We start from the raw sequence: 24840 nt of genomic DNA, 5'->3' as shown, positions 1-24840 counted from the left end.
AAACCATTTAAGTTTTATAACAAAATGCATTTTAACATAAGTCATGGAACCAGGTCAAATTACATGAAACTAATTTTATTTTTAAATATAACTTAAATTGTATTTGAGTTGTACAGATACCAAAGTTGATGGGGCAGATATGTCACTTTGTCAGGCTCTATTTGACACTGGAAAGCATTTTTGATCACTTTAAAGGAAGAACGTTATAATATATATAATTTGGGGGTTCTTTGGTTGCCTTTTCTTCATAATAAGCAGTATTTTTGTTGGCATGTATTTCTCACTGCATACTACACAAGTCTGTACAATTGAATACCTCCCACTCAAAGCAGATGAGAGTGAATCCTTCCCACAAACCATGTAATTGGTCAGAGTTGGTATAAGTTAATTTATGTTCAATCATTTCCCCCCAGTTCCCAGATGTATTCAAATTAATCTTTTTATGCCATGTTACCATAATAAAGTTTTATTTACCTTTTTGATGTCACATTTACAAGGAGAAAATAGCATTTCTTCATTTTAGACAATCCATGTTAACCATATGGCTGATTCTTAACTTGCTTACTTTCACTTGAAATTAAGCATAATGCTTTTCAAAATATTAAGCCACCCTGTATTAGATTTTAGTTATCAGAGCCCTAGCCCAAAGTTCTGAGTTTAGTATAAAGTACCAGCCACAAAAGTTCAAGCAACATATATTTTTGCTTATATTGGTTGAGCTTGTGTACAAATATATATTTTATCCTTTATTAGTCTAATCTTTTTATATAAACCATTACTGAAAAAATTTCTGTAAATAGTTTTGACCTCACTTTTAATATTCAGTACAATGAAATAATTACAATTTTAATAGAAATGTGATATGTAATTCATCTGAGACTTATATTCTCATTCTTCCTTCCCAAGATCTCACAATATAAAATCAAATTATATTTGGCCTTATCTTAAATGTGAGTTTTAATTGTGAGGTAATTTTTGTTGACGTTAGTTGGAGTTCACATTGTTTTGTATGGGAATAGATGGGAGGATCTCCAATATTTTAAGAATTCTTTTCATTACCTATTATGGATCACATCATGAGTTCATTATTTACAAGGTGCTTTCATGCTCTAAACTGACTAAAAATAGGCAATATAAGACACAAAGATAACATATTCTTGCTATTCTCTTCTAAGTTTCTTTGTCAAATAGCCTCACTAAAGTGGGTTTGCCATTTCCTTCTCCAGTTCATTTTACAAATGAAAAAATAGAGGAAAACAGGATTAAATGACTTTTGCAGCTAATAAGTATCTTGAGACCAAATAAGTTTTATTCTCATTTCTACATGATTTATTTTCCAATGTGTCATTCCTGAGAGCCAATTTTTGACGGAAAAAGAAAAACAGTAGCTAAATTAATGCCTGAATTGTATGCAGTGCTGTATACCTGTAATCCATCCCTTTTTCCCTTTGCCAGGAGTAAGGAAATGCTTTCCCATAGTTTTTTAAATACTAATTTTGGTTATCTTTTGTAACATTTAGTTCTGTTCTTGACATTTCTATGGTGGTTCTTGTGTATATGTGTGTATGTATAACTCATTTTTGATGGACTGACAGAACCAGTCCTTGAATAGACTGAGACAGAAAAACACCTGGAACTTGTTAGCATTGAGCTAGTTCAGAATTGCAGTATCTCATTATTTTTGTTAGTTTTTTTCCTTTTTCCTTTAAATTTTGAATTCCCTTTTTCTCCCTCCCCTATTCCTTAAGATAAGTAATTCAATAGAGTATGTGTGCAATGATGCAGAATGCTTCCATATATTAACCATGTTGCAAGAGAAAGATTTTTTAAAAAGTAGGCTTCAATCTACATTTAGCATTATAACTTTTTGGCATTGCCCTGGATCACTGTATTTCCATATCAGTTTTCTAGTTGATTCACAGTGATAAATTCGTTGCTTTTTTGACACAGCCCGTTGCACTTTAGAATCAGTAATTATCTGGATATTTTTATTTCCACTGATAGGACCTCCTGCCTGTCTGCTAGTTCTGCCCTCTGGGACCAAGCCAACAAATCTAATAATCCGCGTGGTGACAGCCCATCAAGATACTTTAAAAGACACCTTTCATACTCCCCTTGTCTTTTCTCCAGGTTAAATAGCTGCAGTTCTTTCAATTGATTTGAACTGCACAGAAATTTTGTGCACAAGCATGTGTGCATGCACACACCTCTCTCCCAACACAAGCAACGGTTGCCTTTCCAACATGCTTTAGCTTTTTGAAGTTATTTGTATATTAAAAAAAACAACAACACATTTTAGTGACAAGAAGTTTATTATTGTGGCAGTTTTTCCAAGATATTTTTACTTTGTTAAAATATTACCCAAATACAGGTAAAAACCTCTTTTTAACATTCATTTTTAAGATTTTTAGTTTCAAATTCTTTCCCTCTCACATTTGATACCAATGATACATAGTGTCTTGAATAGAGTTCTTGGAATACTGTTTCTTCTTGAATAAACTGAAAGACAAGGCAATCCTTATGTTCAGCAGGAATCTATTTTCCTTAGACTTGTACATATGAGTTGTTTTCCAGGATAACAATGAATATTTCTACTAATGCTTCTTAAATGAAGTACCTGAAGATATCGGCTCCTAATCTACTGGATGTGTAGAACAATTATTTCCCTTTGTCTATTACTATCACTTCGTCTTTTAGAGTTTAAATGGGACATTATTTCCCTCTTCTCTTCCCCCCAATAATTCAGAATTTGGTGTGTTTAGTATACAAAAGAATATTCTTAAAAGGCCCAGAGACCACAGGATAAATTGTTCAAGGAACAGTGTTGCATGATGAATTAGAACTTAAAACCAGGGAACTCAGAATAGAATGGAAAAGGAACATATTTGTGTAAGATACATTTCAAAAGGCAACAGAATTTGGAGAGGAGGAGGAGAAAGCCTGAGTTGATGAGGATACAAAGTTTCAAGTCTAGATGACAGGACAAATGGTAGTATCAACTGATTTAAATGAGTTAAGACTATTGAGGAATAAAGATGCTTTTGGCCTTTTTGGGTAACTAGCAGCATCCAAGTTATGTCCTAAAGAATGCTGGAGATTTTTTAAAAGGGGGGTTGCTAAAGCTAGGAGAAAGAATAACTTCACAAAGAGAAAGCAAAAAAGATCAATGATTGCCTTAAATACCTGGTCAGGAGTGGGGTGGGGAAAAAAAAAAAAAGGAAGTAGTTTCCAAGATACAAAATGAGGTCAGCAGTGTTACTATGGAGAGGTCAGGAAAGAATGAAGAGAACCAAAAAAGGGGAAGGAAGGAGATTCCTTTTCAGGTCAAGAGTTTCTTAAAGCAATAATTTAATTTAAAAATGTACAGACCATGTTCTCTCAGTCTTAACAACTGATGAAAATAGTTTTAGGTGCAGGAATATATAAAGCAATTTCTTGCACTCATTTTCTGAAGTTTTCCTTATTAGCAAATTGTGACTAAATGAGTAATTTTGCAGCACATTACAATTAAACAAATGAGATTTATTGGAGGATTTTTCTTGTTCTTAAGCCTCAAATTTTAGGGTCTTCCTTCAGGGCTTGGCTGTCATCCAGTAGTCTGAAGGGAGCGTCTATATTTTCATATAATTTTTGATGGTGCAGCCACCAAAATGGCTTGCTTTTTTACATCTTTTCCTTCATAATAAACTTCCTGACTTGGGTAAGTGAGGTTTCAACAATTCGCCTTGTTTCCAAGATTCTAGAGAAAAGCAAGCTGCTACTTGTTGCCTCCACTCCCAGATCTAGGTTATGGGATTTTTGAGCATTTTAACTGGTTGAAAAGAGAGACATTCTTGAGAGTCTGAGTCACTCTATGGGTGACTTTGCAAACTCAAGGGGTTTGAGCACTCACCTCTCCATACATGTGCTGGGAGAGTTTATGTCCAAGAAATGGATCAACAGGTAATCCCCTAGGAATTAAGATGGCATACTTACAAATCAAGTTGGTCAAGAGCAGGTTTATAGATTATGTAGTGACTCTGCTTGAGGAGCATGGCAAAGTTTAGAATGAATTTAAGCCCATGACTTTGCCAATCTAGTCTACATCATTTTCACACCAATTGTACTGTCTAAATTAGGACTTTTTTTAGGGTTACTTTTTTCTTTCTGATTGAATTGCTCCCTCTTAAGGAGAAAAAAAATTTTTAAAGGACAGGAGAAATGAGTTGTAGCTCCTCCCCCCCCAATCCAGCTCCATCCCCAAAAGAATTCACTTAGCTATTAATCCACAGTGACTATAAGTCTACGATTCTGACATTTCTTGTCAAATTTGGTCTGGGGGAAAAAAAAATGTGAACCATCTTTAATTTCAACTCTTCCTCACTCTCACCACCAGAATGTATAATTTGCAGATATATATATATGTATAACCACAATCTTTCATATTAGCTATCTTAATTCCCAGTACTATCAATCCTCCTGTGACTTGGCCTTTCTGGATCTCAATTTCCCCATCTGCAAAAGAAGGGGGTTTGAATTTTATCTTGAGTCTTAAGCTCTAGTTACTACAGTAGAATAAAGAGTGTAGCCCTGAAATCTTGGTCCTAATTTTTAAATTATATAAATGTTCCTTTATCTTCACTGACTCCAATCACCAACAGAATTTCAGTATTATTTTAACTATCAGTTTAGAATCTTCACAATAATACTACTGTATAAGATAAATTGCCAATATTGGGCAGGCTGGAGTTTCCTGGGAACCTTCAAAGTTTCTAAAGTTTCACTACCTTTTGAGATAGGAACTTCAGAGTAATCTTGAAGCCTCTGAATTTAATGTAGAAATTAAATTGCAATCATTTTGAAAATATTTTCAGTACTCTACAAAGTATCTTAACGAGAAAAAAACATGCCCCAAGTTATGAAAATTTGACATTTTTTGAGCTCTCCATTGTAACTTTAATACATGGTAATGGAATGGAGTGAGTACTGGATCAAAAGTTCCAAGTTAAAATTTTGCCTCTATGCATTGCCTAGCTGTAAGCCATAGGCAAATAGCCTATGAGCTTCAGTTTTCTTATGTGGATGTATTTTGATAACTATAAACAAGGACAAAATGCCTAGTAAATTTCTAAGCACCGGTAAGGTATTGGGATCTTAACAAAAAACTTGCCATCAAGGAATTTCTATGGGAAGAAACAATCTTAAGTTTTTTCAAGGGCACTTGCAAGAAGGGTAGGCTGGAGAGAATGGATTGGAGAAAAATGGCATTTGAGCTGAGTTGTAAAAGGCAGCCATATGAAACACTACATACATTTGAATATTATAGTAGGCATATAGCAAAGAACAAAGTATAGAAAACTTTACATTAAGAAATTTCATCTAGTTTAATTTTATAATACATACTAGGAGAAATGCCACTAACTTAAAATTCTTCCCCAAAGATGTCACTTCTTACTGAGTTACTAGGCTTGCAGTTTGCCAATATTCAGCTTTCAGAAAGCACAAATGACTCCTCCCAAGCTCCAGTTTCTAATTTATAATTTATTGCTGAACATTTTTAGTTATGGAACCCACATACTCTTACTATATGTTTAAAGGCAAACTCCATCTTAGCTTCACACCAACTTGCTTTCTGGATTCCCCTATTAAGTGCTATTTAGATTCTTCTAGAATTCAGGTTGGCAACAAGTCACTAGAACCCAGTATTTTTGTGGTCTGACTTTCTGATTGAGGGACTGTAACCAGTTATATGGTGATCATGGTACAACACCTACAACTAACCAGAAAGAACCCTACCTAAGTCTAACCCATAGCTGATTCCAGAGAATTTCTGAATAATTTCCCTTTCAGCTTGATAGCCAACATGTAATTGTAATACCAAATATTCTCTATTAATAAAATTATAGGTTTGGAAGGGACATAATTATCTGATCAAAACTTTCTAATTTGCATTACAATCTGATTTTATTCAGGCTTCATCTCTATTAGAAAGCTGCTTTGGAAAGGGATTTAAATTTTTTTTTTTTTTTTTTTTTTTTTAAAGAAATAAGTGATTTTAGCCTCAGGACTTTGAGATCACAGAATAAGATTTAAAGCTGAAAGGAACCTCAGAGATCATCTACTTCAACTCTTTTATCATTTAAAGATAAGCATGAGGTGCAGAGAGGTCCAAAGACTTGGAACAAGGATTAAAGCCAGAATGTAAACCTATGCCCTTTGAATTAAAATCCCAAAGTTCTTTCTTGTAATGAACCACAGCTCCCCCTCACCCTGCCAACTAAGGAAAAAGTGCAAATACTAAGGAGATAGAAGAAACTAAAGATTACTGAAAGGACCACTTAAGATCACACCCAAAACCACATTGTCCACTGAAAAGAGGCTGTGGGAAAGTGTCTGCATAATGATACACTGAAGAGAACCAGGGTCAGTACTGTTAGGTGGAGTTGGGGCAGAAACATAAAGGGTTAATTAAGAAATAGAGATCTGTAAGACCCTGTGGTTACCTAAGTGCAGATGTTCTGGGAAATGAGATGTAGATGCTGCTTACTTGCTTCTTTGGACAGGCTGGGATAAGGTGGTCTGCTTGGACTGTACAGGTAGGACTAATTCTGATGGACCTATGGACTTCTCTGCAGCTACAGATATACAAAAACCTAGAGATAGTGGATTTAATTTTTGTAAAGACCTAATAAAAAAAAGTGAATCTCAAATTTAGTACTTTGGGAACACTAAAGAGTGAAAAGGACAGCTGTGGTTTTTTTCCATTACTGCTAACAGAACAATAAGCTTAACCTAAGCCTACTCCATAAATAGCCTGATTTAGCTGTAGATTTTTGTAGTGCTATTCTTCACTAGTGAAGATAAACAGGGAATACCATAAGCACTACCTACTTGGGTATATTCACTTGAAATTAAATTAGTTAACATCAAATTGCTACTGAACATGCCTATATGCAAAATAAAATGCAAAAAGGTAAAGCAATCACACAACCCAATTTAGATCAGTTTTCAGTTGAAATCTGTGAGTTGTCTAGACCATCTTAATATATTCCACTTACAAATGCCTTTGGACAAAACAAATGGCAACCTATAAAGATCCTATTATGTCATCTCATAATTTTCAGATTCTTAGGATTTGAAATGAAATTTTAATCAAAATTAACAGGAGTTTAAAAAAAAAAAAAAAAAGGAGGGGGGGAATTCACTTACATAAGAAATACAGGAATTTCCATAGCTTTTAACCAAAAACTTAAGGTAGGAGTCCATAATACATTTTTCTACTCACACTGAACAAAGACTTATTGTAGGTAGGGCTGTGTGTTTCTTGAAGGAAGATATAATTCCAAGGACACTTGTTAATTTTTTCCAAAGTTGACACAAAAGTTTTATTTCAAAAATGAAAAGGGTAATATATATTACATTATTTACAAAAGCCCACCTTAGTAAATCAATGTTCTTTGATTTTTATGTCCAGTCACAAATCATGTTAATCATTTTTTGTTTTGCTGAAAATTTTGTTTTTGAAATATATCTTCTATCCAATCTAGGAAACTTTAGGGAAGGAAGGACTATTTTGGGAACAGGACTTGCTAAATGTCAAGGCAAGGCCACACTTGGAAAGCTCAATCTAAAAAAAAGACTTGGAAAATCAGTTGAACACATGGTAATAAAGTTAGCATCAAAAATAATCGAAAATGGGGGAGGATGTAGGTCCACCAAGGCTTCAAAGATGAGGGTGAACTCCTGGAGTGAAAACTAGTTCTATCCATGCAAGATAAGTTAATCATTTGTAATTTATAGTCTAAGTGATATAGGGAACTGAGAAATCAAGTGATATGTCATGAGGACAGCTAGCTAGATTGGATTTTAGTCCAACCCTGGTCTTCTAGCCACTCTGCACTTCACATATTGCTTCTTCAGGCCTTAAGGAAATCTGTTCTAAAACAACTGACAGCGGGAAGCCATTTTAGGCTTCTGAAAATTATACTAGCATTATGTTAGCAGTTGCACAGGTCCAGAAACCACAGTAATGATTAGTAAATTTAGGTCCTGTAGGAAGCTTTGTGGTACTTTCTCTGTCCTAATGTACAGAAAGGAGGCTAGGGTGGCTATTCGGTCACCTGGTAGAGATGGGGAGGCTAAACTAGGTTTTCAAAATGGTGTCTTAAGGTGTGCCCGTCAGGCAAGTGCCAGGGAATACAAGTGCATTCTAGTTTTAGGGAGGTGGCAGTGTGGGACGTACCCGGGGGGATGGGTGGATACCGAGGTGACTCGGGAGAATGCGGTAATTAGCTGGACCCAGGGAATGTCCCTTGTGGTTCTCTTCCTCCATCCTTCAGAAGCCTTTGTTCCCTGAAAACCTGGGGAAAATGAAGCTACGGTACAAAACTAAGCATTTAGAGGGGAAGGGGCATTTAGTGCAAGTCAAACAAGTCTCCGTGCTTCACTTTTCACACGGACCTGCTCCACCCCAGGAATTGTGGAGTTAGTTTTATAACTTATGCGTGTTTAACTCATAGAAACCCCGTGGGCCGTTCCTTGCCCCCTCCCGCGTTAATGCGCACGTACTTATGTAACAAAGGGAACAAAAAAAACAAAAAAAAATGGAGACCACAATTTCGTATAGGTTCTAAGCGTCCCCAGGAGCCGGGAAAAGTGCATCTGAGGCGCTTCCCCACTAGGAGGTCGGGGAGAGGGTGCGGCCCCCTCCCACGCCACCCCGGAAGACCCGTAGCAGAACTAGGCCCTCCGCGCCCTCCCCCCAGCCCCCACCGCATTGCACCACCTGGGGTTTTCACGCCCTTGGAGCCAAGTGTACACTTCAGAGCCCGAGAATCTGGGCTTCCGGGCATCGAATAAAAGCTTGGATTTCAGGGTCGGAGGGATCCCCTGAATGGAGGAGGAGCCCGCACTCTGTTAGCTCTCCCCTTCCTCCTCCCCCAGCTCCACAGCGGCAGCGACCGCCGCCACCCACGAGTCTTCAACAAAACCCCCTCCTTCCAGCGCCCCTGCGGCCCTCTTCCTGCCACGTTGCGCAGGGGCGACGAGCCAGACACTGCGGCGCTGGGCTAAGACCCAACCACCGCGGGAGCCGCGGGGCAGGAGGGACTCTCGTGGCCCCCGCCGACGAACGCAGTGGTTTCGCTCGCTCAAGTCGGAGCCAATAGCGGAGTAAGTTCCCATCTCCGAGATCCAATCAGACCCCGCGACCGCCCAGGCGGCGGGTAACCGAACTCTTTCGGAAAAGGGTGGAGACGCCCGAGACGCCGTCCCGGCCCACACTCTCCAGGCCCTCCCCCTCCCGGCCGCAGCGGGGCGGGAGAAGCGGGAGGCACCTTCTCATCTCCCTCTAGGTCGCCCTTCCCCCCTCCCCGACCTACCTACCCCGCCCAAGGGGCAGTCCGATCGCCTAGGCAGCGGCGTACTCTCGAGGCCGTAATTGACAGGAGCTTCTCTCCAACCAGCAAACGCCATTTGTGTTTTCACACGCGGCGGGAGGCGAGGCGCCCAATCAGCGAAAGGAGGCGGGCCAGAAGAGCTCCTCCCGCTGCGGGAGCCATGGCAGAGCTCTGGTCTTGCTTTATCTGCACTCTTCAGCTTCTCTTCCCCCCCCCCACCCCGCTCCGGCGCAGCGGACAGCCCCAGCCTTTCGGTTTCCGTAAAGCGAAACACTAAAGTTTCCACTTCCTCCACCTTTGATGGCTTCACTCATTTCCCCCGTCAGCCGACCAACCTTAAACCCCCCGAAGAGTTCCGCTCCCCTACCTAGCAGCTGGCTTAATGACGAGCCGGTGCCCCCGCGCACAGCCTCTTCTGCTGTCGACCCCAGCGGCTCCTCCTGATTGGCGGTATTAAGACCAATGAGTGCGGAGCTCTGGGCGTGGAGGCCAATGGCGCGGCGGGAGGGGGCGTGTCCCGGGTGCCCCTGGCGCCAGTGCCGGGGATCCCCGTGCGGTCAGTGGCGTTTCCGCTCGGGCAGCGGGCTGAGTGAGCTGCTGCCGCTGCCGCCGCCGCCGCCGCCGCCGTCGCCGCCGTCGCTGCTGCCGCCGCCGCCACCGCTGGGGGAGGGGCGGCCGCCGCCCGCCAGCTTTTTCATAGACTCTCGCGCAGTAGCAGCAGCAGCAGCAGAAACAGCAGCCGCCCCGCCAGTCCGCCCACACTCCCTCCCCTATTTCCCCCCTCCCCGCCCGCGCGCCCGCCCTCGGTTCGCTCCGCCTTTCTGCCCCCACCCCCACCCCCACCTCACAGGCTCGGGCCATCCCCGGCCAGGAAACACCGCGGCGCCGCGCTGGGCCTAGCTCGAGTCCTGCTCTTTCCCGGCAGTGCCGTACACCGCAGCCCGGGCCCGGGCCCGGGCCTCGCGCCTGGGAGGGATACAGGTAAGGGGTCTGATGAAGAGGTCTGCATCGCGTGGGGTCACCATCCCCCTCCCCCATCCCTCGGGCCTGCCCTCCTCGGGGCCCGGGGCCTGAGCTGCGCGTCGCAGGAAGCCTCGGAGGATGCTTCCTTCCATTGCCGCCCGCCACCCCCGCACTCCTCCCCACAGCGCACCCCAGTCCTAAGACGCCTCCTGAGTCGGGTCGGGACCCTTTCCGCCCCTCCCCCACTCCCCGCCCGGGGAGGGTCCGCGGGTCCCTGGCCCCGGGTCCCCCGAGCTTGCCCGGACCTCGCTCCCCGTTGCCGGCCCCTGCGGGCCTCGCTGTGCTCCCTCGGCCCCGACCGCGGAGCCCTTCCCTCGTCCGTGTGCGTGCTCCCATTCCCGATGGCTGCTTCCTTTCCCACAGGGAAGCCTCTGGCTCCTGCAGGCCCTCTCGCCACCCCTCCCCCCCAGCACATTCCTGGACTTCCCGCGGCCTGCGCCTCGCATCTCCGAGCTGGGAGCCCTGGGCTGGGGTTTTGTAGGATTCCAGGCTGGAGCGCGGCCAGCTCGTGTCGTTTTTCCTGCCTTGGGCGTGGAGGGTCATCATTTTAGGGACGTTTTCCCTTTTCTTTCCTTTTTGTTTTGTTTTTTTTTTAAGACAGAATAATGTGTGATTTAGGAGTTCTTTTCCCCTGCTTCTTGAAGACGATGTGAAACGGGTGGTTCTCGGTGGTAGGAGAGGTCCGAGTCGGAAGGGCTGTAAGAGGAGAGGGAAAGTTTCACTGTGGGAAAACCCCCTCGTATGCTAATCTCTTTTCGCTCCTCTGAGCGCCCGCTCTCCGGGGGGAGATGCTGCTGCTGCAGCCAGCCCTGCGGGTCTGGGGCGGGGGTGCGTGTTTGACCTGCATTTTCTGCTTTCTCATATTACTTGTGCAATGTGTTCGCTAATAACTCGTTTCTCGCCTAGAGCTCCGGGCCCCATTGGAGGGTTGCCTGTGTTTTAGTCCGGCTCTTCCTTTTTCACTTGGAATGGGTTCACAGGGCTGGGTGTCTCCCCAGCTTCCCCCTCAATTTCTCTCCAGCGCTTAAGTGAAACAAGTTGTTTTTAATGATATACAATTGTGGGCAAGGTCACATTCACTCTTTGTCGCCAGAGCCCCATCCTTGTTTGTTGGGTCAATATTTCAGAAATTTGTCAATTGATTGAGAACCCAGATGCCAAGTTAAGTGGTAAGCGTCTTTGGCGAGAATTTTGATTCCAATAAATTGCCAAATTTTGTGATAATTAGTGTTTGCATGTCAGTAAAAGGAAAGTGCTAAATGGTGATTTCCCCCCCCCCCCAAAAAAAAAAAATGGTGTGAAATTTGAGCTTTTAAGAATGTAGTATGTAGTGGTAGATTCATAGCTGGTGTTCACAGGCCTTAGAGAATTCAGGAATAATATTTTTTTTTTAATAAAGCTGTTCCAATTTTATTTAGAAAATAGCTGCCTTCTAGGGTTCTGGCCCATTATGTGATTGAAGTGTTTAAGCTTTAGTCAGGCTGTCACTGTGGGCAGAAGAATGAATTATGATTTCCTTTTGTAGAACATGGCACTTGGGCAACAAATACACAGGATTTAACATGCTTGGGAAAATGTTTCTCTGAAAGGCAGTTTTATTCCAACACATTTTGTCTTTTAAAAATTGGGTTTGGGTAAATCTTGATTTTTCTAATAAAAAGTAAAAGATGAAACCTTGGAATGATTTCTGAGAATATCTTTCCAGTCAGCTTGGCAAGGAGCACTGATGGGGAGGAAAGTGTGTAAGGAGTGGGGGTGGGGTGAGGAGAGAAAAGGGTTGTTCCTTTGGGTTGGATCTCAGGGGTGAGTATACAAGGCAGCAGCAGCTGCTGGCTCTGGAGCTCTGGTTGCTACGTGAGAAGCTTGAGTAGTGCTGGCTGCTGTCTCTAGGGAAGGACAGCAGTGCAGCGTCCATTAATGCTGTTGGCTTCAGGGAACTGAACTTAGGAGATGGCTGGTTTCCTGAGAAGGAACCTTGGTTTCTTGGGAATTTTTATTATTAATCTGATTTTCTTTTAAAAAAAAAAAAAATCCATATAGGTAGGAAAATTAGCCATTTATCACTTCCGTTTATATGGGGGGGGGGAATGAATTTTCTGGTATCCATAAAGAATTATTTTAGAATGTTACTGAAAATCCCCAGTAGTTCATTTGTGCTCTTTTTTTGAATCCCTGAGAAACTAGAGTAGGGAAAATCTGAAATTCTTTTTTAAAAGGGGGGCAGGAAAAACATATATGCAGCCCTTTTTTCTAACTACACACATTATTTTCCTCCAGTTCTTCCAGTTAATCATACAACCACATCTGTTCCTTACTGTTTTGTCCTTTCCTTCCAATAATTAGGCAGTATTATCTTTATTGAATAAAATTTTTGCCCTATAGAATTAATACATTCCATGCTATTGAGGGATTTTTCCGTTTGCAGAGTATAGAATACATTACTAAACTAGACTTTGGAATTTTAAGAGGATAAACTAATAGAAATTATCTCTTTCCAAGTTGATTAATATGCCAAACACTTTTTTTACTAAATTATTTACATAAACTAACAAAATACAGATAAACATGTCTACTGAAGAATTTTGACTATAATTGTCTCATTAGGTATGATTAGTCTTCTGACATTACAAGGATGATACAGTCCTTGAACATGATATACGTGGACCCATCTATGAAGGGTTGGAGCAGACCAGAAAGAAAATGCAGAAAGTGTCTGTCTAGTACTAGACACCTAAGAAGACTGAATCAGAGCAACGTATGCCCCTCCCCCCACAGCTTCTCTTCAGAAAGTTTTCCCTATTAACAGAGCAGTCTGCTAAGTATGAGAGCACAGTTGGATGAGAACTACTATTCAAATGGACTGCAACCTACTACATAGAACAATTAGCAAAAGCTAAATTTGAATCTTTCACAGGTTAAAGTTAGTGATGTCATAATCAAAATTTTTTTGGTTTAAATTTATGTGAATGTATTTCAGTCCCACGAGTACTTATGATGTATGGTGGTGACTCCAGTGTTTGTGGCAGGAAACCAAGATGAATGAAAATGAGTTTTTGCTGTTCACAAATGTGAATTGTTTTTGCCAGCCATCGGCCAAGCAGACTAATGAGAGACTTTTAAAAGAATATTTTTAGATTCTTCTAGTACTTTAAACTGTAACTCTTGTCTTTAAAAAATACTTTGTAAAAATGTAAAAGATGACATCAAATAAATATGATTTTCCACTTGTATTGGCCTGTTGTTTGAACCACACTATAACCTAAGATAAAAGAGTTTTAGAAATGAGTTTAAATATTATTCTTCATATATATATATATATATATATATATATTATCCTGTTTAAAAGAGTAAACTTACTTATAGCCATATATATGTATCTTACATCCACTATTGACAGTTAAAGTGTTAGTTCCGTGTTGCTATAACTAATCTACTCCTTTTAGAGAAATAAGTAGCCTCTGTGAAAAATAACCAAAGTAATACTCAGAGAATACTGTTTCCACATTTTCATCCCATTTGCATTAGAAGTAATTTATGAAACATTAGGTCACAAATTATAGACCATCAGAGGTCACTGGAAAGAAAGATGTAGAAAGATCATGAACAGAATACATTTTCCCCATAAATTAGGCTTCAAGTCTGGTTGCTCTCTGCTTAATTTGATACTGGAGGTCTCCCTATAGCAGTTTAATTTTTTTTTTTAATGGTAATTTTTAGATGTTAGTAACTGAAACTTTATTGATAGACTTATCCTTCTAGCAGAGATTTTTTTTTTTAGTAGCCATTGAGTAATGGCTTTGATTCTGAAACTTGATTTTAAAAAATGTAAACTTCATAATAAAGCTTATTGCCTTTAGGAATTTAGTAGAAAATGAAACACTCCATTACTTGAAGATGATTGCCCCTTATAAATATATTTTTTATGTTAGAAGGTTTAGATGGCATTCTTCAGTTGAGAGAATTCTATATCATGAGGTAAAATGACTTTCAAACTTAATTTAATGTTGAAATCAGTCATAGTTTTATTCTCTTTTCCTTTAAGGGGACTTACATGACACAGGGAGGTTAATGTTAGAGAGGAAAGAAAATGTATATACTTTGTATAGGACAGTTTACAACTATTGCCTATAAACAGTTTTTCCAATCACTTTTATTATAAAAACTATTTTAATATTCTGAACCAGATGTAGGCTTCTGACAAGAGCTCTAAATTATTTTCAACAAACTCAGTTTTACACCTCTCTCGGTGTATTTATAAGATATGATGAAGCTAAACTTCAGTCAGTCATTGAAAAGAGGATATGTAATCTCATCTTGTCCACTCAGTTTTTCCCTCTTTGGTTTGGCTTTAAGAATACCTGCTTGACTTAAGAGTTCATTCATTGTCTTTGGTATGTAAGTAAGGAGTTCTTTCATCTCATGGGAGAATACAGTGATGTTAGATCATAGTAAGATTTCTTGAATTATTGGTTTCCCAGATACTTAAAACTAATTTTTTTAAAAGGGTGTTGTTTTTTAAAATTGGGGGGGGGCAGCTAAGTGATGCAGTGGATAGAGCACCAGCCTTGAATTCAAGAGGACCCGATTTCAAATCTGGTCTCAGACACTTAACACTTCCTAGTTGTGTGACCCTGGGCAAGTCACTTAATCCCAGCCTCAGAAAAAAATAAAAAATAAAATTGTGTGTATGTGAGTAAGAGAGAGATAATTGGGGTTAAGGGATTTGCTCAGGATCACATAGCTAGGAAGTGTTAAGTGTCTGAAGTCAAATTTGAACTCAGGTCCTCCTGACTTGAAGACTGGAGCTCTCCCAATTGTACCATCTAGTTACCCCGAAAGCTAATCTTTTTGCCTAATTTGCCACCCCCACTCCCAATCAAATTCAAAGAGAGCAAGAGCTTTGGTAAAATAAATGGAATCTATTCCTTGGTCTTTTCATCACACACATTGTACCCAAACTGTTGTCATTTGTGCCTAAACTTCAAGGCACAAAGTTATAAAAGACTTTTAGATTTAGCTGAGAGTCCAATTTTTGATCAGTTCTACTAACACTTCCACTTCCACCTCCATACTAGGAGATAGTGGGGTATCTCTAACTTTTGGCCTGCTGTGTGTAGAAACTGAGATAAAACAGGAAAGAGATTTAGACACCACGAGAAGAAGCAAAAACCACTACAGCAGGGTTTGCTGAAAGTAGAATAGGAGGATTTTTGTTTCAAACTGCCAGCTGCTGATGTCAGACTAACTCCCTTATTATGCTTCCAGTAGGCCTGTCAATATGGCCAAACAGCTAGATAAGTGCAGGGCTGGACAAAGGGCTCTTTGCACAGCAGGGAGGCAATGCTGATGGAGGAGGGGCAGCAGGAGGAGGTTCTTTTGCCTGGGAGATTATTCAGCTTGGCATACAATTAAAGAAATCATTTGCAGTTTCCTACTTGAGCATTGAATTTGTGCCAACTGTGTACTATTAACCCCAAAATTGTCTTGCAGCATGTGGCAAGATGATAATTTTCTGTCCAGGGAAAAAATTAAAACTAAAAGTCTGCTACAAATTGAGCAAATCAAATCCCACCTTTCACTCCCACTAAATATATATCAGTACTGAATATGGTTGTTCTATGGCAACTCTCCCCTGAATTCTCATTAGGAAATGGAAAGAAATACTGTGTCTAAATGAAACTCCTGGGAAATTTAGAGACATACAATGTCATTATTTTGGTTGGGCTTGGACCAGAACATGTAGGCTAACTTGTTTCCTTTTGTGAAAAGGTTACATATTGTTAGGTTCCAGTTTTACTTTAAATCATCGAACTGAACATCTTCCAACATTTCAGTGTTGAGTCACTGAGAAGACTAGTTATTGTTTCACCTTCCATCACTGCTTTCCTAGAGAAGATTACTCATCCATTTTTTATTTTTTTTAGGTAAAGTCCAGCCCTGTTTGACTTGTTAGGTCTTAGCCTTCAGTTAAAAGTAGTATAGTTGCATCCAGCTTATCACAATACAAAGAATCATGGGGTTGGAAGAGATCTGGTCCATTACTAGACTTTTTAAGCAAGGGTATACCTAAATTATCCTTGGTATTCCTAAGATTTGTGACCCATGGAGTCTGCTGAACATGACCTAAAGTTTTTTGGTTTTGTTTTAATGGAAGGCAATAAAAGGGCATATTTGCTTTAAGAAAACCTAATATATTAGAAATCTAAACTTATAGATAGATGTTAGACTGTTGCTTATCTTTCTTTTTAAATTTTCAATAGTATTTTATTTTTCAACATAAAGATATTTTTCAACAACATTCATTTCTGTAAGATTTTATGTTCCAAATTTTTCTTCCTCTCTTACTTTTCCCCTCCCCAAGACAAGAAGCAATCTTATATAGGTTAAATATGTGCAATTCTTTTAAGCTTGTTTTTATATTTGTCATGTTGTTTGAGAAGAAGCAGACCAAAAAAGGAAAAAACATGAGAAAGGAAATAACAAATAAACAAAAATTGAAAATACTATACTTGAATCTATATTCCATCTCCATAGTTTTCTATGGGATGCAGAGGGCATTTTCTATACCAAGTCTATTGGAATTGCCTTGAATCATCTCATTGTTGAGAAGAAAAAGTCCATCTCAGTTGATCATCACATTATTTTGTAACTGTATGTTCTCTTAGTTCTGCTTACTTTACTCAGCATTAGTTCATGCAAGTCTTTTCATCGGCCTGCTAATCAGTTCTTAAAAAACAATATTCAATTACCTTCATGTATCATACTTATTCAGTCATTTCCCAACTGATGGGCATCCATAGTTCCTTGTCCATACAAAAAGGACTGCTACAAATGTTTTTGTATTTGTGAGTCCTTTTCCCTTTTTTATGATTTCTTTGAGATACAGACCTAGTAATGATACTACTGGATCAAAGGGTAAGCACGGTTTGATAGCCCTTTGGGTATCCCCTTCAAAATTTATCATTATCTTTTCCTGTCATCTTAGCCAATCTGAGAGGTTATACGGTACTTCAGAATTGTATTAATTTGCATTTCTCGAATCATTAATGAATAAGACCATTTTTTATGACTAAAAAAGGTTTTAATTTCTTCATCTGAAAATTGTTCATGTCTTTTGATTATCAATTGGGGAATGATTTCTACTCTTACAAATTTTACTCAGTTCTCTCTCTTTTAATCTTTTTTTAAGTGAGGCCTTTATCGGAAACTGGCTGTAAATTTTGTTTTGGGTTGTGGATTTGGTGGTTTTTTTGGTTTTTGTTTTTTTGTTTGTTTGTTTTGGGTTTTTTTGGCCAAGCAATTGGAGTTGTTGACTTGCCCAGGGTTACACAGCTAAGATGTGTTAGGTTTTTAAACTCGGGTCCTTCTGATTTCAGGGTCAGTGTTCTAGAAATTCATTGTGCCATTTTGCTGCCACTCTGTAAAAAATTGTTTCCCAGCTTTCTGCTTGATTTTGTTTGTGCCAAAACTTTTTAGTTGAATATACTTAATTATCCATTTTGTATTTCATAATATTCTCTAATTCTTTGGCCATAAATTCTTCACAGATTTCCTTGGTTTCCTATAGTATCACCATTTATGTCTAAATCATGAACTATTTCAACTTTTTCTTGGTATAGGGTTTGAAATGTTGATCAGTGCTACTTTTGCCATACTATTTTCCAAGTATTTTTAACAAACAGTGACTTCTTATTCTGGTAGGTGAAGTCTTTGGGTTTATCAAACACTAGATTACTATGGTCATTGGTTAATGTCTTATGTACCTCACCTATTTCATTTATCTTCTACTGTATATCTTAGCCAGTACCAAATGTTTTAATGACTACCACTTTTTAATATAGTTTTAGATCTGGTAATGGCAAGGCTGTTTTTTGTGTTGTTTATCTTTCTAAAGGATTCTTTTTGTAAAATGACTTAACTATAAAGTTTGTTTAAATGGTAAACCTCCCTAACTCACTTTTGTATAATAAATGCATTTTTCCCCCCAAGAATCTGACACTTGGGTAAATTTAGGTACACTTATATAACAATTTAATTTATGCCATTAAATTAAGTTTTAAAATAAGTTATTCAGTCTCTCTACTTTCCAGCTAAGCTTTATCAGAGTTAAGTGAATGAAATTATTGTTTTTGTTTTATTATCCTGGACCTGTAGCTATCTGCAAAAAAATGTGTTAAATAAAGGTATTCTGACTTAATGGACTGAACAGGAGAGTGTCTGCTGTTAATGTTATGTTGTGGTAGTGAGTAAATTGCTTAGCCTTTTTGTGGTATTCTCTCTTGCATGTAGTGATGTTTACATTTTCTGTGTATGTGTAGAGAAATTAGGAGAATAGTACTATATTAATGCTAATCACAAAACTGCATTTGTATTTTGACTAGAATATGAAGTTCTGAGGTTCTAATATTCCCATATACTGCTGTAAGTTAAGTAACTCACTTCATTTTTTCCATCATTAAAAGGGAGGTAGCATTTTTTTTTTCCATATAATTTTGTAAAGGAAATGCAGTTATATTACTGCAGGAATTTCAGTGTAGTTTCATTCATAGGCCTTTCACATAGATGATAACTTTGTATTTCTTGTGCTCCATTCTATATCATCTAGATAGGATGATCCTTAAACTATTCTGGATGGTAAAGTGAAAAAGAGCACTGGGCCTAGAGTCTAGAAGACAACCTGAGTTCAAATCTGGCTTCAGACACTAGCTGTATGACCCTGGGCAAGTCACTTGAATTTCTGTCTGCCTTAATTTCCTTTTCTGTAAAATGAGCTGGAGAGGAGTTCCAGATTTGAACTCAGGAAGATGAGCCTTCTTGGCATCAGGCCTTGTACTCCCCCTATCTGCCCAATCCAAAAATTACTTGTTGGAAATAATGATGTAGTTAAGCTAATATCAGCATTTAAATAATTATTATGACCTGTTTCGTTTATAAGGTACATCCCAGTGATCTGTTTTTTGTGTTTTTACTTCCCTAAATATTCTTGTATTTAAATGAAATAGTGCTCTATACTATGCTTTATGGCTCCTTTGTTGAAAAAGTTTGTCTTTTCCAAAACTTTCCCTACTGGTTTGTGCTCTGAGATAGCTAACAGGACATATACATGGATGTGTGGGTGTGTGCATATACATATAATTAGTAATAATCATTTCAACCTTCTTAGGAACTATGAAGATTTTACTAACAAGAAAAAACCTGAGAAGATCTATTAGTAGTTAAAGTAGTCCTCTTTCCTGTCCTCTCTATTTTATAGCAACAATTCACTCAAGATTTCTTTAAGGAAAAGTGAGGATTTAAGTGTGGGCACGGCGATTTAAGTTTGTTTCTCAAGTCTAATTGTGTCAGGGTAGAATCTGAGGCCATTAAATCAACCAAATAGAATAAAGGAATAATCATTTTAAGGAATATTTTTACACTGAATTGTTCAGTGGTCGTCTAATTGTTTTTGGTTTGTTTGCTTTCATTTCATGATTAGAGCCTAAAGAACAACATTTAACTGCTTTTTTAAAAATAGCCAATCTAAAATAAATGTAGAAAACTATTTTCTGTTATTTATTCTGATCCTGAAAGGTGTTTTTTTTTCCTCAAAGTTGTTGGTAGAGGTAAAACTATAGAATTAGTGCTAGTTTTAGAGCTTTCTAGAAAATATTGATGAATCTAAAGGTTTTTACTTCTGTTTACAAATTTATATATCTGTTCTGTTTGTTTGGTTGGTGGAAAAGTACTAGCATTTTTTTTAATGTAATTATATTAAATTAGTCATAGAAACATTTTACCTGATTATCCTACTATATTAATAGTTCATAAAATTATTGGTGAAGAGGAAACAGTGCTGGTCCCAAGACTAATTTGCTATAAGGGATGTCAGCCCAAGTTGACCTGGCTCAAATACTTTCACTCTCTCCAGTAATTAACTCCAAACCACTAAAGAATATTGCTAGGAGGAGGGTATTGAGGCAGAGATGTATAAATAAATGTAGTTATGAGTCACCTGAGAGAGGATTGGCTGCAGCAGCTTCAGTATAGTTTGAGAAAATCAAAATTGCCATTAAGTATCTGCTTTTATCTTTAAAAATTATTAAGGAAAAGTACAATATGCTTGCAGAATCAAAGTCAGTCTTTTTAAAAGACAAATAGAAGTATAAAATAAGTACTTTATGAAATGGGTATATATGACCTCAGTAAAGTCACTTACCTTTTCTAGTTGGCAGTTTTATCATTTTTAAAAGTAAGAATTGGTCTTTGTAAAGTCTAAAATTCTGTAGCTTTGTGAAGTTCTTCACTTTTTTTCTCTGACTGAAATTAAAACAAAAACAAAAAGCATTCCTGTTATAAATTTTCCACCCAACTCCACTGAAAACTTTCTGTGAAAGGGGGGTGTGCCTCGAGGATTAAGGTAATCTCCATAGCGAGCAGGTTTGGTATTTTTTGCTGAGAGTATTACACACTCCCTGACATTTTTTCCCCCTCTTCTAGCAGCTTTTCATTTGCAAAATTTTCTTAACTCTAGGATCTCCTGTTATGAAGTTAGTGAATGCTCTTTCTAGCCCTTTAGGTTTCATTTCCATTTCTTAGATACCAGTGAATTTGTTATATTTTTAATGTTTGCCATGCTCTCCCAATAATCCCATAAGGTAGTGAAAGTATTTTTTCCATTTTGTAAATGAAAAAATTTAAACTCTTTCAGGTTATGCTTACCCTATCATTGCACAGCTAGGAAGCATTTCAGGCAGGATAAAATCCATGTCTTCTGACTCAAATCAAGGACTTTCTTCACTATACCTCTCCAATGGTAATTCCAGTAACTTGTCATCAGTGTGGATTTGATTTGTCGCTATTTCAAAAAGTTTGATTTCAGTCACCCATCCCAAATATATTCTTACTCATGCATATATGAGTGTTCCCAGACCCATAATACAGTTTTCATTTGTAAAAGGTAACATTTTCAGGCCATAAATTGTATTATAAAGATGATTTTAAAACCATTCCTCTATCTCCAAAGGAAAAAAAGATGTTACTTTTGAATCTAAGCCCTTAAATTGACTAAGTGGAATGACTTTGTTAAAAACAAATAAAATATTTCTTGAGTAACGGTTCACTATTGCCAAAAGTTATGATTCTTTGGAAAGATGAATAATATCAACAGCATGTTTTTTTTCAACGGTTAATTGTTTCTTTAGTTATTGTAAATACTGACAAGAAAAAGAAGTTATGGTAAATTTGATCTGTTGTGACTGGTTTTTAAAACTTCATCTAACAAATTATATAAATATTTCAATAAAATCCAGATTCTAAGATGCCTTTGAAATTTTAATATCTTAAATTTTAAAAAAATCTTTAAAATTGCTAAATTCTAAGCAGCAAATTATAGAAGATGAATGAGATCTCCCATTAGCATTTCCATAAGTTCAAATTCTAGGTAGCCATTTTAATTTGTGTTTTGGCCCAAATATAGACTTTCTTCCTCAAATGAAAAGAAATATTATGCAGCTACACACTGAAAAAGTAGCACTGCTTATATACTGAGCACATGTTTTAATTAAGTCAAATTGGAGGAAAAATGTTGTAACCTATTTAAAATGGTATGCTACTTTGGGCAGTTGGGGAGGGAGTAGATAGAGTGTTGGACTTGGAATTTGAGAGCTTTAAAGCTGTTTGCCCCAGTCATTTATCATTTTACAGCCTTTGTTTCCTCATCTGTCAAATAAAAGTGATAATAATTCTATCTACCTTCCAGGGTTGTAGTAAGGATCTAATGTAGTAAACAGCCTTGCTGACTTTTAAAGTGTTATATAAATGCTAGCTGTCATAGTTATTCTTCTCCCTAAATCTCTATTCCAGGAAAATCCGCAGGAGGAGCTCAAAATTAGCAAATAAAGATCCAGTGACATTTTTAACGAGAGCTTGTTATAGCATTTTCAATTTTCCTCATTTAAAGAAATAAGGAAATAAATTTAAGGAAATTTAAGGAATATATTTGAATTATATCAAGAAAAAGGAAAGATGAACAAGATGGAGGTGCAAGTGCCTGAATAAAAACAAATGTTATTTTTGTTATTAATTACTAGAAGTTGGTCATTTATGAAAAAGGAGTCTTGGTCATTAATCAAAACCAAGAAAAATTAATGATACTTTTTTTTTTTTAAACTTTGGGTTTTTTAAATCCATCTACCTTTATGTAAACAGTAATAATAAATTTCTCCTCATTCTTTTGAGTCTTAATCTCAATACTTGGTACATGTTTTTGAGCCACACTTACCTCAACTATAAAATGAGGTGGTTAAACTAGATCAAATTGTCAGAATCATATGGGTTCCAGGAAGAAAAAAGTTTTAATGTCAGACAGTGACATCTTGCAGTACCCTCTGAAGTTGTTCTTTTCTTTCATACCCAGATATTTAGAGCTCATACATTTCCAGTATCCATCTGCTTTGCTATCTACATTGGTAACATACTATATCATGTGTGTTCATCTATGTGGAGAATCAGCTTAATAAAGATTAGACATAATCAGTCATGTGTCCCAAAATTGACTTCTTACTTTTCTGTTATCATTGAACATACCTAATGGTGTGTGATTCACAGTGGTCTTTCTCAGCGTGATGTGTCTAAAAGATCAAAGTTTTAGGGTGCTTTTTAAGTCACTATGCTTGTACCCTTGTCTATAGTGATAACTGAGTGATGTCAGAAAGTTTGAAGAGACAAGGAAGCAAATGTGTTCACCAGGAAACATCCTCAAGTCTATTTTTGAGTATCAGATGCAGAAAAAAATACTGTATTTAAAAATATTAAACATTGATTGCTTTTTGGAAGTTTAAAAAATGTAAATCAAGGCATAACCTGATGAAAAGAGAGATCCTGTATTTCATAGATGAGATTGTCAGAAAGAAGGAAGTATTTAGTGAAGGAACAGATTTGAAGATGAGTTCAGTATAGTGATTTTAATTAAAACAATAGAAGAGAAAGGAAAGAACTGAAGACAGAAACTTCAGAGTTAATTCAAAGGAGGTCCTTTTTCAGTTTCTAATTATTTGATATCTTATGTTGTTATAATTTTTTTAAATATCACAATTTTAAAAATAAAATATTTTAATGTTTTGATGATCTGAAACAATCATAAGAAAATACTGGTATATATAAATGAGAAAACGAAAATTGAGACAAAACATCTTACAAAGTGAGCCATGATACCTGCTGTTGTTTGTAAAAGTGCAAGTTTAAGAATGTTTGCAAGAACATATAGACTTGATTTTTAAGGTCCCTTGAAACTCAGAAATTCCATTGCAATTGCTTGTGTGGGAGAGAGGCAGATTAATTACCAAGTATAACTCTATATTCTGGTTCTTCCTTATCAACTTAATGAGGCAGCTTTGGTATATAATTTTGTAAAATCAGAGTCTCTGTAAAGATTCCAACAACCCAAGTTCAGTCTCCTTTTTCGTTGAGCATTATGGAAATAACATCAAGAAAATTGGTCCCTCTTAGAAATTTGCCTCTTCAGCTCCACTCTGCATGCCTTCTTCTCATAGAATGCCTTTATCTGTAATTAGACTCCCTTTCTACTTTTCCTTTTCTATTTCAAATACTGATATGAATTGACTGTTACAAAGGACTTTATTTGTGAAAGGAAGCCAAAATAAATCCTTATCTATCTGTCTCTAGATAAGAGTTGTAAAAATAGGCTTATTGGGTAGAAAAAAGAACAGCAAACCCACCCTCACCTTACTCTTCAGCACTTCATCCTTTTAAAAACCTCTAAAGTTGATGAGTCACAGGTATTTCCCTCCATCTTTCCCAAATAATTGAGCCAAAAAAAAAAACAAAAACTACCCATTCCAAGAGTTGTTTGGAATTACTTCATCCAAAGCCATTTTTTCAAGTGAAAGGGATATGCAAGACCTGGGAACTGAGTTTTGGTTATGAGAATTTAACAATTTTTTTCTATTTGGGGAAAACATAAAGAACACTTTAGTAAAACCTAAACTGAAAGCTAATATCTGGGATACTTTGCTGTTCTACACCCACAAATGGTTAAGACTTCTTGATAAAGTTTTTCCCCAACAGAAAATTACTTATGAAAATGAAAAAAAAATAAAAATAAAAAATGGGATATCTCAAAATTGTCAAATGGGCTAAAGTAATAATTCTAATTTTTTAGAAATATAGCGGAAAAAACCCACTAACTCCTATAATTAAATATTGTTTGCTGCTATTATTATTATGTTTCTAACTTTGCATGTGTAAAAGGTTTTGAACATGTACTGGATTGATGACCCAGGAAGCAAAAGTAATTTATAAATCTCCACATAAGAGATTTAGATGTGAAGTTCCTTCTTTGAGTGGCCTACTTAAGCTTCCAAGACCACAGTGACAATGGAGTCTTTAGTGATTTCAGCTTGGAAGGGGGATTTGTGTGGATCTATATGACTCATATCATTTA

The 24840-nt window shown here is 37.7% G+C and overlaps 1 protein-coding gene and 2 long non-coding RNA genes across 11 annotated transcripts in view; 1 reads left to right on the top strand and 2 right to left on the bottom strand.

Moving 5' to 3' along the window:
- Positions 1 to 171: 171 nt before the first annotated feature.
- On the bottom strand, positions 172 to 9734 carry LOC141551848 (uncharacterized). The gene is made up of 2 exons (XR_012484984.1): positions 9360 to 9734; positions 172 to 8339 (listed from the first exon to the last, which is right to left on the bottom strand). It is a non-coding gene; the product is annotated as an uncharacterized LOC141551848 (long non-coding RNA).
- A 298-nt stretch (positions 9735 to 10032) lies between these two features.
- Positions 10033 to 24840, top strand: part of SETD5 (SET domain containing 5) — a 70268-nt gene continuing 55460 nt past the window's right edge. For all 9 annotated transcript variants that reach the window (XM_074283964.1, XM_074283968.1, XM_074283965.1 and 6 more), the window contains exon 1: positions 10033 to 10358. The gene's annotated coding sequence lies outside the window, so the exon portion shown is untranslated. The remainder of the gene's footprint in view (positions 10359 to 24840) is intronic.
- LOC141551846 (uncharacterized) overlaps positions 10824 to 24840 on the bottom strand; it is a 30233-nt gene continuing 16216 nt past the window's right edge. Inside the window, exons 2-3 of the long non-coding RNA XR_012484983.1 lie at positions 20596 to 20696; positions 10824 to 11096 (exon numbers count right to left, since the gene is read on the bottom strand). This is a non-coding gene — a long non-coding RNA (uncharacterized LOC141551846). The remainder of the gene's footprint in view (positions 11097 to 20595; positions 20697 to 24840) is intronic.

Source organism: Sminthopsis crassicaudata, chromosome 1 (assembly GCF_048593235.1).
Source record: "Sminthopsis crassicaudata isolate SCR6 chromosome 1, ASM4859323v1, whole genome shotgun sequence".
In the NCBI taxonomy this organism is placed as follows: domain Eukaryota; kingdom Metazoa; phylum Chordata; class Mammalia; order Dasyuromorphia; family Dasyuridae; genus Sminthopsis; species Sminthopsis crassicaudata.
This window is presented reverse-complemented; position numbering and strand designations above follow the sequence as displayed.